Source organism: Amblyomma americanum, chromosome 1, assembly GCF_052857255.1.
Source record: "Amblyomma americanum isolate KBUSLIRL-KWMA chromosome 1, ASM5285725v1, whole genome shotgun sequence".
In the NCBI taxonomy this organism is placed as follows: Eukaryota; Metazoa; Arthropoda; class Arachnida; order Ixodida; family Ixodidae; genus Amblyomma; species Amblyomma americanum.
In genome coordinates, this window is record NC_135497.1 from 127,797,298 (window position 1) to 127,810,921 (window position 13,624).

General features: G+C 43.6%; 1 protein-coding gene across 8 annotated transcripts in view; it reads right to left on the minus strand.

Annotated features, from left to right (window-relative positions):
- Window positions 1-2,568: 2,568 nt before the first annotated feature.
- The window catches only part of LOC144113648 (uncharacterized), a 73,859-nt gene continuing 62,803 nt past the window's right edge, over window positions 2,569-13,624 (minus strand). For 7 of the 8 annotated variants that reach the window (XM_077646843.1, XM_077646849.1, XM_077646845.1 and 4 more), the window contains 2 exons: window positions 8,923-9,010; window positions 2,569-2,866 (listed from right to left, as the gene is read on the minus strand). The gene's annotated coding sequence lies outside the window, so the exon portion shown is untranslated. The remainder of the gene's footprint in view (window positions 2,867-8,922; window positions 9,011-13,624) is intronic. The other variant, XM_077646855.1, reaches the window with a different exon arrangement.

The following is a 13,624-nucleotide window of genomic DNA, read 5'->3' on the forward strand; positions in this document are numbered from 1 at the left end:
TTTTCCATTGTTTTACATCTCTGGTAAATTTTAAGTGTGCTTTACTCGCTATGGGTCAACTTGTATCAAAGAGGAGTAGTGTCAACAAGTGGCTTCTAGTTCCAATGAACCGTAGCGGATGCCAACTCGTTCGAATTATCAGGAGTTTTCCCCCATTGAAATACAAAGGGCAGTGCCGGGACCCGGGCGTCAGTTTGAATTACCAGAGTTCCAATTAACGAGCTTTTATTGTATTGCTTAGGCTGCACGCCAGTCGTGAGGGATGGAAGCAGATGATAAAGACTGGGAAAAAAGTGCAGACAAGACTTGTAAAATACTCTGAGATATGTTTTCTTTAGTATTTTGTTGTTAAAGCCCAGCGGATCCGCGCTTGTGGTAATTTTGAAATTAGTTAGCAAATAAAGAATATCGTCTTCACTAATGACTATTGGGGGCATAGAATAATCATGAAAGGAGTTGAGAACTGGAGAGGTGGTGATGACTTATTGAGTGAAAATAAATGAGAAAGCGTTGTTAAAAAGCTGAGCAGAATGGGCATCGTCCAGCTGGTCACCATTAGAACTTGTCAAGAAAGAATCAGGACGTGAGTGAGGGTTAATTACGCTCCAAAATTATCGGGGGTTATTAGATAGCATGGCGGGCAAAACGTCACTATAAAACTAGTGACGGATAGCTTTAAGCATTTTTGTTTGTAATTTTTATTGCTTTCTATATTTTTCCCATGTGTTTACTAGGTTGTTAGCAACCGTCTGCCTACATAAACGTCTTTTTCTTATTAGCTTTTCGCAGCCACTCATTGAACCAGGGCGCACTTTTGCTGCACTTCATTGTGATAACCGGTATGTATTTTATAATGAGGTTAATTAGGGTAGTTTTAAACAGTGTTCAGTTCTGTTCAGTGGAACGGAATGAAGATTCAGCCAAGAACAGACCAGAAAAAGAGGTTAATTCTGGATTAATTTGCTCAAAATTAGCTCTCCTAAACACTTGATCAGCTTGATGGTAGCTTTTCTTTCGATAATTCCGCAATTTATGCAGCCAGTAATGATGTCATGCTCAGAAAGACCATTAAAGTGAAATATTTTAGAACAAACATCAGGATTATTGGTTAGAATCAAGTCGAGAATGTTTGCAGTGGTACCTGAGGATCGCGTGGGCATGGTAAAGAGCTGAATTAGGTGAAAATCTAGACAGGTCTGTAAAAGAGTGCACACATCCTTATCACTTGGAGAAACAAATAGTTTCCAATTGATACCTGGGAAATTAAGTCACCAGGGATAATTAGGACAGAATTTGGAGAATGCGTACACACATCGGTCAGTAAGTGACAAAATTTATCAGCAAAGCAACACACCAGCAATACTGTTTGTAGCAGTACATTTCAAGGAGATGAATACAAATTTGAGAAAAGTAGAAGCAGCAATTGGTACAGATATCGGGTCTTGCTTAATCGCCAATAAGCACACCACCTCCTCTTCTGTTCTTTCTGTTGCACCAAAAGAATTTAAAACATGATTCGCATTAAAGGATGTCATCGTCTTAAATATAATTGGTCAGCCGCGTTTCTGTTAATGCTATTAACGAGGTTAGAGGGGAGTCGATAAGTGAGGAGAGGGCATCACTTTTCGCTGCAACGCTTCTCATGTTATTAAATAGGAAGCAAATGTTATCTAAAAACTTCGGTCCCGGCAAAATTGGCAGTGCACGATCGGAAGCACCAGGATGACTTGAATGTTGTCAATCTGTAGAAGGCTCAGTTAGACGCACAACCCGATTACCAATAGTGTCCCAGAGATAAACATCGTCGTTTACATGAAATTTATTAAAATACAGACGAATGTGGCCCCCCTCTTCCTTTATCGTCTTATAAAACTGCCACAGTTTACGGCAGTTATCCCAAACAGCTTCAGAGTAGTCACGTGATATGCTAAAATTGGAGTTTAAACTTTAGTCTGTAGCCAAGACTAATGACGGATTTGACTTGTTTCTCATTATAAAATTTGGCAATAATGAGACGTTTCTGTCAGTACAAAGACGCTCTAGGCGTCTTATACCGTCTAGGGTGTTATATACCGCTCCCGAGTCTTCCCAAGGCCCAGATGCATAAGAATCATCGATGCCAAAAAACGACACGCTCGACCGCATTGAACAATTTTCCAGATCATCAACATTGCCCTGAGTTTTTTTAGAGATATCAGCATTTGACACAAGTTGACTGGTGGTTCAATTTAGCATTCCAATTGATTACCTCTTTTAGTTAACTGTTCCATGTCGTTCTTAAGGGGTATGTGGATGTCCAATACTTGATTTATCGATTCAAGAAGGCTTGTGTGGCTCGCCTCAAGACTCTGAATGACAAAAGCTAGAGCGTCAAGCTTGTCTCCTTGCGCTTCAGTCATAGGCCTGGGTTTACCTCCACGTCACCTCTAAGAACCAAAACGCGCCAAATGTACAACGCAGCAGCACGCACATACTTCACATAATCCACTACACCAGGTGGCCACGACACTCCAAAGAAGCAAACATTATTGTCGCGATAAAACTTAGTTTGAAGATAACTAGCCTGTACAAGAGGCATTCGTGAGTAGGGATGCATAGCAGCAGTGTCGTGGCCCACGGTGTCAGCAGGAATGACGCCCTTTTAAAGCAGCCGGATATGCGACGTGGCCCCATGTTGCTCGACGAACTGTGAAGTGGCTTCCAGAGTTAGCGGTGAAAGGTAATTCGGAAAATCCGTAGGAAGGCAGTAGGTATGAAACGGCTCTGTGAACTAGGTTGTAGCGCTGCTCTCCCAGGCGTTCATTTTGGGCCCATCCAGGCAATAGGGCCGACCCGGTAGCTGGCCCAGAATAAGCAACAGCAGCACCTGTACAAGCGGCGTTCGTGAGTACGGATGCATAGCAGCAGTGTCGTGGCCCTTATGCTAAGAGAACCCTACTTGAAACAAAAGAAAATACAGTGCAAACCAACAAATAGTCCCCCATGTTATGCAGCAGGAGCTCTCTAAATGGCAGCAGATGCAAAGCATACATATGTGAGACTTCCCAGCTTATGCATCAGAGTGCAGTCCAAAATTTTCCTGAAAATTATTCCTTGCGTCTTTATCAAGAGTAGACACATCAAATTTTTGTACAGATTTTTTACTTTGGTGTAACAAGTTTTTTTTCTTTGCTGTGATGCAATTCACAACGTGGAATTCACCTATAGCAACTGAACAATTTATGATTAAGTTTTTGTGTGCGTTTTTGGTTTAGGTCTCAAAAAGAAAAATGCAGCTTTGATGTAAAAGACACTTTCAGGTCATGTGAGGCATGCAAAAACAGCGATGTAATCTCTACTTGAAAGTTCATTTTTTGCCATCCTAACTCTTAACGGGCTTGCATAAGAGTTCATGTCAATTAATATGATGAAAACAGTGACCACACTATTTTTTGTATCCCTCACGTGGCCTGAACCAGCCTTGTACGTCATAGCCATTGTTCGTTTGTTGAAACCGAAATAGCATGAGAAAGAAATTCAATTATAAATTATTTACCACTTGTAGGAGCAATCCAATGACTGTCTAAGCTTTCTAATGTGCTGCACATCATTCTAAAGAGAGAAAAGCCAACTAAAACTTGGGGTCTCCATTTCTTCAAAGGGCAACTTCAGGTAGTTTTCCAACATTGTGACTTAATGAGCGCATCCCATTCCTTGGACTCCCATCTCTGGCACATGAAACCATTTTTCAAAATACCAAGTGGAACATTTAAAGCAGCAAAAAAAAGTCGATTCAGCAGTGGCGACGATGCTACAGTTGATACAGCAATGAATGTCATGGACATTATTCAGAAAAAATCCTATGTGTACTGAATGGCTGAAATAGCAAATGGCAATGACCCCCTTCATAAAATGGCTTAGAAAACCTAACAGAAGTCTAAAAATTGGTTATTCATGCAGGGAGTGGGTAATAACATGCAGTTAATGTTTGCGATGTCACACATGTATCGCTGCCCACAGAAATCACCGGAACTGAGACCACGGAAACGGCAAACTTTAAAATGGATATGCAAAGGAATGAATTTTCGCACGGCTGCTAAACCTTGAAGAAATCATCAGGATGAAGAAAACTTAGAGCAAATGTTTCACCACAATACATGGCTCTCAAAAAATGCTAAGAGTTGCCCCTAAGGACTCCAATGTTTCTGAACTGCAGACAGTGACAATATGCTTTGCAGTGCACTGACACATGCGAACCATAGCTCGAACACCTCGTCTGGTTATACTAAAACATTTGCAATGCGTTCTCCACAGTTTTCTGGTACTTCGTGCCAAGTTTCACAGTGGGGCGCAATTTTGTTGCAGCACAAATGAACTTTAAAATTTCCCACTTTACGACAATGTCAGGCAGGGGACAATCACCCGTGTATGGTGCCAATGGCCGCACGACCGTCGATATTCAATCTGTTTGCTGAACACCGAAACTTTAGAGCTGGCTACTCGTCATTTCAGACAAATAATGACCAAAGCTCTCACTTACAGTCACCAGCTTAGCCAATCAATGTGCACGCAATAGGCTTTGTGACAATATCGGTGATGTTATAGGAAAGTCTGTTGTGGCGTCACCGTTTGGTCGAAACACAGTTTAGGTTTCCTGGGTTGCGATCTTTTGAAATACTTCTACTTGAAATTTCAAACAACTGCTTTTTGTACCAGAACGAGAGGACGAAGGAATGTGACGCGACTACCACCTCAAAATATTCAAAAAGCCCTCTGAGCTGGCATTTAAGATAAACTGCTTCGCTCGTCATTCATTTAACGCTCTCACATTAAAAGAACACTTCCAACTGGTAACGTATATTGTTTCGTGCTGACTGCTCTCAAGGTAAGTATCCTGTTACTTTGGGCTTTCCTTTATGGACCACTTTGCAGGTTATGTTTTTTAATAGGATATGTGCCGTGCAATATGCAAGTACCAGTTCTATCACATTCCTACTGTTATTGCAGCTTCTGGACATGTGCAGTCATTTTCTGAGAAGGATGTTTGCAATAAACATTCCCTTTTTAGCACCTGACTGGTCCGATCATCTCGGCATTGTTTCTTCCATGTTTCATCAACTTGCCCAGAATACTACTTTACTAAATACATTCCAGAGCAGTTTTTAAATTCTTCACTCTACTGCTTTATCACGAGCAGAAAGGATATCTTTAAGCAACAGTTCTCTGAACTATTGGTCAAAGCTGCTTAAGCGCTGATTGTACAGCAAGTTGCAAATAGAGCATTAAACTGAATTTTTACATTGTGCTGATATATAACCATGTCACTGAGCACTCCCACTCCCCTATTCATTTGGATGGTGTCATTGTTCCTGCCAGTCTATCAAATATACTCCTTGCAATATCTTAATGAATCTTGAGCATTTTGTCCTCTGTAGGCATAAGCAGCAAAGGAGACTTCATGCTGCTAATACACAGACGTAAGCATCTTTCTAACAGTTTGGTAAGCCTGCAAAATTTGATTGTTCGGTTCCAGAAAGATGCGTATTGTAATTTGAATGGTCATTCATTCAAAGCATGCAAGATCTTGCCTGTGCAAAAAAAGTTGTACATTTGTTTTTACTTGAGTCTGAGCCCAAGAAAATTTTTCTTGTTCACAAGTTGATGAACTTCAGCCGATTCCCAAGCTAAGTACCTGTTTTGCAGCTGGTTGCAGAACAAAATCACTACTAGCATACTCATTATACAAGCGAGCAAAAAAACATTATACATAGTTAAAAACCATGAACAGCCACTTCTCTAAATTATATAAAAACAAATAGAAAGAAAAGGCCATCATTATATAAAGTGATACGATTTCCACCACCTTGAATACATGACCAATAAAATTAGAACCCCTGTGGCACCACAAGAAGCTGACAAGAGAAAACAAACTCCACAGCAGTATAATGAAGCCATGCTTGCGGATAAATATGCACCCAGGGACTTCCAGCTGCATGCCTAGAAGGCAGAGGTCAAGCATAACCTTCTCTCATGACAGTGCAGTTTGTACACTGACATTGTACATGGTAGCCAACTACATTACTAAGCTAATGAGTACAAAGTTGTTGATTGATGTCACTGTAATATGTTTGCACTGTTGGCTGGTTGCCAGGGCTGTTGCCAATGCCTCATTCGGGCGTCTTTGCACTTCATTCTTGAGTGGTGTTCGACAGTAACTGGTGAGTGAAGACGGGGAATTATTCCAATTACAGCCAGACACAAGAAGCAGGGCTCCCAAGTGAATAAAGAATTATGAATAAAGAAGGCTTCAACTAGTATAACAATTATTGGAAAACACAGATGCTACTAGCACACCTATTATTTGCAATCTAGCATCTAGCAACAACAAGCGTGGATCTTCCAAAGAACAGCAGTGGTCCCACAGGCATTCATGCTGGTAGAGCCACTGTGGCTACTGATGAGTTTAATGAAAGCAATTTACAGCTAAAAACAACCCTGTAAATGCAATAAAAAGCATTTTTACATGCATTACAACACCCTTACTGCTGCGTTTCTTTTTCATTTACAAGCCAACAAACACTGCTCGTATATTGGAATAAAAAATAACTAGTATGCCATAGTGTAGCAGGCTCAGTGAGTCAGTAGAAAAAGAGAAAAACAGTGGCAGTACAACCCCTTTCCATAAATGCGGTCTTGATTCTAATATACCCTGGCACTGCCAAAGTGTCTTCATATTGTAACGAAGGCTTGCGGCAGTTGCACTGGCACAAGATGGGAAGCACAGCGAAGAACAATGAATAAGATGGCTGACTCGCCCACAGGATCACTGTGTCCTCATCCTCTGCTATCCCATGGGCACGAGGCATTGTTGACCCAGCTGAAGCTAGAAAACTAACAGTTTTCAGCCTATATATGAGATAGAAAAAGCTTGCACTTTAATAGTAATTTCATGCTTGCATTTTTAACGCAAAGGCTCCAAAGCATGTTTGGAAATACTGTTCTCAGTGAACCTGAAATGCCCAATATAGAAACCATGAGGCTTCTCATTTCATAAGGCACCTTCAATACATAACAGTGTTCTGGAGAAAGAAATGCAAACCAAGAAACTGTTTTCTTTTCTGAGTATTTGACGCATCAATGAGAGTCCTCTTTCAATTTTTTTTGAGGCCATTTATTTATACCACTGACCCCAATCTTGCTCTAGAATGCAGTTGGCAAAACGACTTCACAATGTAAAAGGTTACCTTCATGTTTATCAGGTAAAGGCACAGCACAGCTGCAACAGGATGGAAGTAGGCAGGCATGGCACCGACTCACGACTGATGATCTTTATTGCTGTCACGCAATAAACAGGTGAAAAACGAGCACTACCAACTTTTTTTTTAGACAGTTTGCCTGCTAGCAAAACATGTGACATTGCATCAAAGATTGACTGCGAAGGGCAAAAACACTGGGAAATAAAAACAAAAAATGTTCAAACATGTAGAAAAACCACTACTCTGCCATCTAAGCTGCCGAGGTAGCCTAGTTGTTTTCATGTGAGCGCAACAGAAGGTTTGCTGATGCACTTGTCTCGCTCCCAATGGATAAAATGCATCAACAACAATCTCCCCCCCTGTGCACTGGTCCTTACGCATGTACAGTATGGTCGTTCAGCTGAAAGCAGGAGTGCAGTTTTCGCACGACAGCCAATGTATAACCAGAACGCTTTTGGGAGTTGATTTTAAAGAGCGCTCGTGTTCCCTCAGGTTGTCTTTAAGCATCTTCCTATTTGGTCGATATAGCATAGCGCATAGGATAGCTCGATTTTGTACACCCCATTTTTGGGGCACTTGTATATAAGAGAATTCTTGGTTCTTTTCAGATTCTGCAGGTGGCAACCCTTTATGGTTGACACTCTTGCAGAGATGTTGCAGTTGGTTTGCAACAGGGTATACTACTCATACACTGACCGTAGCTCCTATTCTTTTCAAGTTGTGAGACACAAATTATCATACATGTATCACAACTTGAAAAGAATAGCATCTAGTCCCGATATGCGAGTAGTACTCTCTGCTGCAAACAAATTGCAACGTATCTGCAAAAGTGTCCACCTTGAAGGGCCGCCATCTGCAGAATGGGAAAAGAACCAAGAATTCTCTTATGTACAAGTGCCCCAAAAATGTGGTGCACGGAAATGAGCAGCCGAGCACCCGTCGAACGTGCTGTATCAGCCTAACAGGGGATGCCTAAATGACCGTCTGAATGAACGTGAGAGCTCCTTAAAACCACCTCCCAAAAGCAATCTGGTCATACATAGGCTGACATGTGCAAACTGCACCTCTGCTTTCAGCTGAACAACTATACTTATCACCCTTCATTGTCTAATCATTCATGCTTCTTCATTATGCCTTTCTGACTGGCTTATGTAAATGAGTGTACCTGCATTATATTTGTCATACTGAGGCCCTTACATCTGTCCAAATATATTTAGTTACAAAAGTAGGTCATAAAATGAGCACCCAGTGAGTTGCGATTTTGTTTTATTTAGCATAGGATTCTATTTTGCACCACTTTATGTAACAAACCATTTTCCACTATCGACAACCGATAATGACAATGTTTAGAAATTCCCAACTTTGTGACATATAAATAAAGACGCAGGGAGAAGCTCCGTATTTTTGTCCTAATCCCATTCACATCATACAAAACAAACCCATCCATACATTTGGCACTTCATTCGTTTAATGTAGGGTTTTAGAAAACTACGTTCAAGGGCACTCAAATTGGTTTGCAATAACACTATGCTGACGACAAACTAGCAAGGTTGTAGAAATAAATGAGGGCATGGTTAAGCTATGTACCCTGTCCCATGAAGCAGCTTGATGAAGAAAAGGGAAAATGGCTCAAAAGAGAACCAAACATACAACATAAAAGAAGCTAGCCGCAGGAAATAAAACGCACCTTTGCTTTTATGCTGCTCATGGATATATCCCAGTGGAAACAAGGTGAAAGCTGTGGCTGTGGGATCCCATGTGGATGTAGTTTTCCCCTGCAGACATCCATTTAATACCATCACGATTACAGACCGCCAAAATTCAGAAATCAGGTCACTCTGGACAAATAATGAAGCTTTTGAAAACTTTAAAAAGTAAGCTAAAGATACCTAGCTTGAACAGCACAGGATGCCTTTATCCTGGTGCCGTTCTAAAAACAATTAAAAACCAAAACAGATGGCAGCGTCAACAAACTTCGAAGCGTCCTGATGAGCAAAACGACCAGCGCTCGCTGCCTGTGCAGCAGACAAACCTGAATGTTTATCTCAGCCGTCAAGGTACAGTCCCTACGCACAGCTGCAAAAATTACAACGCGCGAATAAACCGTAGGACGAGGAATTTGACGAAATAGCGTTGAACGGCTTTAACTTTGACAGAACACACATACTAGAGGTCTTAAGCAGCACGCGGCAGTACTCGGCAACATTCGTATCGTCAAAACACAAACAGCTGAGGTGCGCAGAATGATTCTCGGCGAACTGTGCTCAGTGCTGCTTACTTCCTGTGATACAGGGAAAGAGCGACCTATCGCACTGCAGACCTTGGCACTTAGGCACTTAGAATCGGCAAGCTGAGGCCACTATTCCATAAAATATTCTTTTAAAAATGCAAACCAGCATGCATGAAGACATAGAATTGCGTACCATTCGAGGCAGATGCGTAGTAGTGCAGAGCTGCTCCACGTCTCCACATCACGGCGACGCTCGTGTTTTTTCATTAATGCCGACTTCAGGACAGCGATTGGTACATTACAAATACATTCTGGCGCATGAACACGCGCACATAACTTCGCCCGTGCTTTCTGACTTCAGACCTTTGAAATGTCAGCGAGCGCCGGCCTTTTTGCCAATCTTAGAACAAAGAAATGCATTCGGCCAGAGGAGGTGCTTCTGTCCCGATACGACCCGTACTCGAAAACGCGGTCGAGAATGCAGTTCACGTCAACCGCCGAAGCATGCTCACGCACTACAGGCGGGAGCAAGAACAGCGCGTCGTTAGTACGCGCGTTGCGCGGCTACGAGGGGCCGTCAGGACAGTCGCGCTGTTTTTTATGACGTTATCACATAAGTATCCCATTTTTTTAAAAGCATCACCGCTTGGCAACCAATGGAGATGCGAAAGCGAATGGATAATTATTTTTAACCTTTCAAAGGGAAATCAGTGCCTGTGTATATCAGTGACGGCGGCAACGGGAGGCAAGGGATGGCGCCCGCTACCTCGGAAATTTGCCGAGCGCTCTTTTCTGTCACTGGAGTAATTGATTTTGTACGCTCACAAGCACGTAAGCAGCTTAATCTTTGCATTGCGTTAAGTGAAACTAATATATCGCTGTCCGAATGCCGCAATTTGTTTTTATTTTGTCTTAAAGAGGAACACTGGTCGAAAATTAACTCCCCCTTCGACGTAAGTACTACGTACAGGGTTAGTCAAAAAATCCCAGGCCGCTCCGAACGGCCGCGGAGCGGCTCCTCTCCGCTATCGGGGCGCTGTTATCACACGTTTGTCTCGCCGCGCTTGTTTTTCCAGGGTATGCGCAGAGAGGGGGTGATGCCCCCTCTCTCTCGCTCTCCTCGATAACGATGCAGTGAAAAAAATAGTGCGGCGTACGCCTGCAGCGTTCGCTCTCCGTATTCTGCTGTGGTGCATCGCGTCGCGGAGCAGACGACCATTAGCATAAAGTGACACACTATGCTGGCGGCCGTATTTAGTATGACTTCGTGTGCTTCTTCCTACGTTTCGGTTTCCTGGCGTAGGTGAAGGTAAATGCACTATATCGTACGCCAGGAAACCGAAAAGTAGGAAGAAGCACACGAAGTCATACTAAATACGGCCGCCAGCATAGTGTGTCACTTTATGCTAATGGTCGTCTGCACCGCGACGCGATGCACCACAGCCGAATACGGAGAGCGAAGTGCGAACGCTGCAGGCCTACGCCGCACTATTTTTTTCACTGCTTCGTTGTCGAGGAGAGCGAGAGAGAGGGCATCACTCCCTCTCTGCGCATACCCTGGAAACACAAGCGCGGCTACAGTCAACACCCTCTAAATACTTTCTTCAGGCCTCTCCAGGCCCTCCTTTCCACACGCGCTACGTCACGCCAAGTGTCCGGTCAGGCTGCTCACCAAGCGCGGCTCCGCTCCGCTCGGTTGTCTCCCTCGATGTGCTCGCGCTTGCCCGGGCAAGCACAGACACGAACGCAGTCTTGCAGTGAGCGTCTAGCTGCTGCTTGAGTCTTTCAGCCTGGCGTTGGGTGCATTTCCGTTCGCTCCTCGCACGGCTGTGTCTGTTTCGTGTGGCCGTTTCTTGTGTGGCGTGCGTACCTGTGCTAGCGCACGAATGGGAAACTGATTGCCTGCCGTGTAGCGAGTGCAACTTCGTGAAACATGGGCCGGTGCTGTGTTCCCGGGTGCCGCGGGAACTACCAGAATGGTCCCAAAGTACGTGTTTATTGCTTCCCAAGAGACGAAGTACGAAGAAAAGCCTGGTTGCGAGCCATTCCACGGAAGGATTTCACACCTACAGAGCATTCGAGGGTAAGACTCTGAAATATTGCTTAATAGGCGCTGGTAATTATCTTAGTTGTGAGCTGTCGCTCCCGGAAAGGCATGCTGTCTTTGTAGGCAATGATATCACTTCTTACACTTATGTATGAATTGTCCAGGAAGCATTTAGTTCTGTGGATGTGCATAAGGCTTGTGTAAAAGCTGTGTAAATATGTAAAAGCTGTTCACTATTCAGACTCTTTTTACTTAGTGTTTTAGGCAATGGAGAGTCATGGCGAATGGCCTTGCTTCATTTTCTCGTGCAGGTGTGTGAACTGCACTTCCACGCAGGCGACTTCATTACGACGTTGTCACACCAAGATGAACTGACAGGGAAAATAATAGAGGTGAAGCGTGACAGGCTACAGTTGAAGATTGATGCTGCGCCTTCTGTTTTTCCAAACTGCCCAAAATACTTGTCCTCAACGCCTGGACGGAGTGAATCGCCAGAGACGAAAAAAGCAAGAAGGGAAAACGCTGCTTTGCAGGAGGCTATGAGGAAGTCACTTCAGTCTAATGAGCTTGAACAGAAAAGAAACAAAGTTTCATCTTACGAGGAGTTCAAATCTAAGTTGCCTGGAATCTGCAACGCGAAATTCTGGACCGTTTCTGTCGATGAGCAGTGCGTTAGGTTCCTTCTCATCGAGAATGATCCTTCACCTAATGTGAAATGCGCCTTGGTAGTTCTCCCTGATCTGTCACTTTCTGTTTTCTTGAATGGAGTGAAGCTTCTGTCGCTTCCTTCAGGCAGGATTCTGCCAGCTCAAGTATGCGACACCTCCAGCCTGTCCTTGCTGCTAGAAGAACTCGAGATAGGCTTGCATAATATACCTGAGGTGACGAAAGAGTCGAAACATACTAAAGTATTGCAGTTTGTCGGTTCACTGCTTGCAGACCTCATTGAGGACAGTGATACGACGAAAGAACAGTCTTCTTTGCTGAAATTTCTGGTTGAGCAGATAGAGCTTCTCCTCGCGAAACAGCATGTGTATAGCGCAGAGCTGCTGGTATTCGCCAGTATTTTGAATTCAATTTCTCCTCACGCATATCACTTCACAAGAGCTGCATCAAGAATCATTCTGCCCCATCCTTCCACACTGCGCCGTGTTTGCTCAAATTACAAAGCTGACCCTCTTGTGGAGCAAAATCAACCGCACTGTCTCTCCTACATCCGAGAACGAGTCAAATCAATGAAAGACCACGAGAAGACAGTGACCCTGATGATCGATGAGATCCACATAAAACCATACTTCGACTACAAAGGGGGCACAATAGTAGGATCGTCGGTTCATTCAACGGAACCAGCAACAACAGCCCATGTGTTCATGGTACAATCACTCCTTTCTGCAAACAAGGACGTCATTCACATATTACCTGTGAGCAAACTGAGCGCAGAAATTTTGCACGAGCATGCTAAGAACATAATCATTAATGTTGAGAAAATGGGGCTCAAAATTATCGCTGTGATAACGGACAACAATGCTCTGAACCGCAAGATGATGTCGTTATTTGCTACAAGTCCTCAGGTGAGCATTGTCTATCCCCATCCAGCCGATAACGCTCGCCCTCTTTTCTACGTGGTCGATCCTGTGCATCTCTTGAAGTGCATTAGGAACAATTGGATTAACCAGAAAAACCCTGGAACATGCCTCTATTTCCCTGAAATGGACTTGAGTGGAGCAATGCCCGAAGGGCCTCCTCGTATGAAAGCTGCTTCTTTCGCAGCTGTGCGGCAGCTTTATTCTTCAGAGAAGACGTCGCTTGTGAAGGCTGCTTACAGACTGAACGCAAAAGCCGTGAATCCAACCTCAATGGAGCGGCAAAATGTAAAGCTCGCTCTCGACGTCATTAATCAGTTTGTTTCAAATGCCCTCAGGACACATGGTTCCGCGTTCAAGATTCCTCAAGCTGAGTCGACTGCTCTTTTCATTGACGTTATCCTCACATGGTGGCAAATAGTCAATGTTAAGACCCCTTGCAAAGGCCAGAGGCTAAGGGACAGCATGCAAGACCCTGTAAGGTCTGTTGATGACACACAGTTAGCTTTCCTGAGCGGCGTTGTGGACT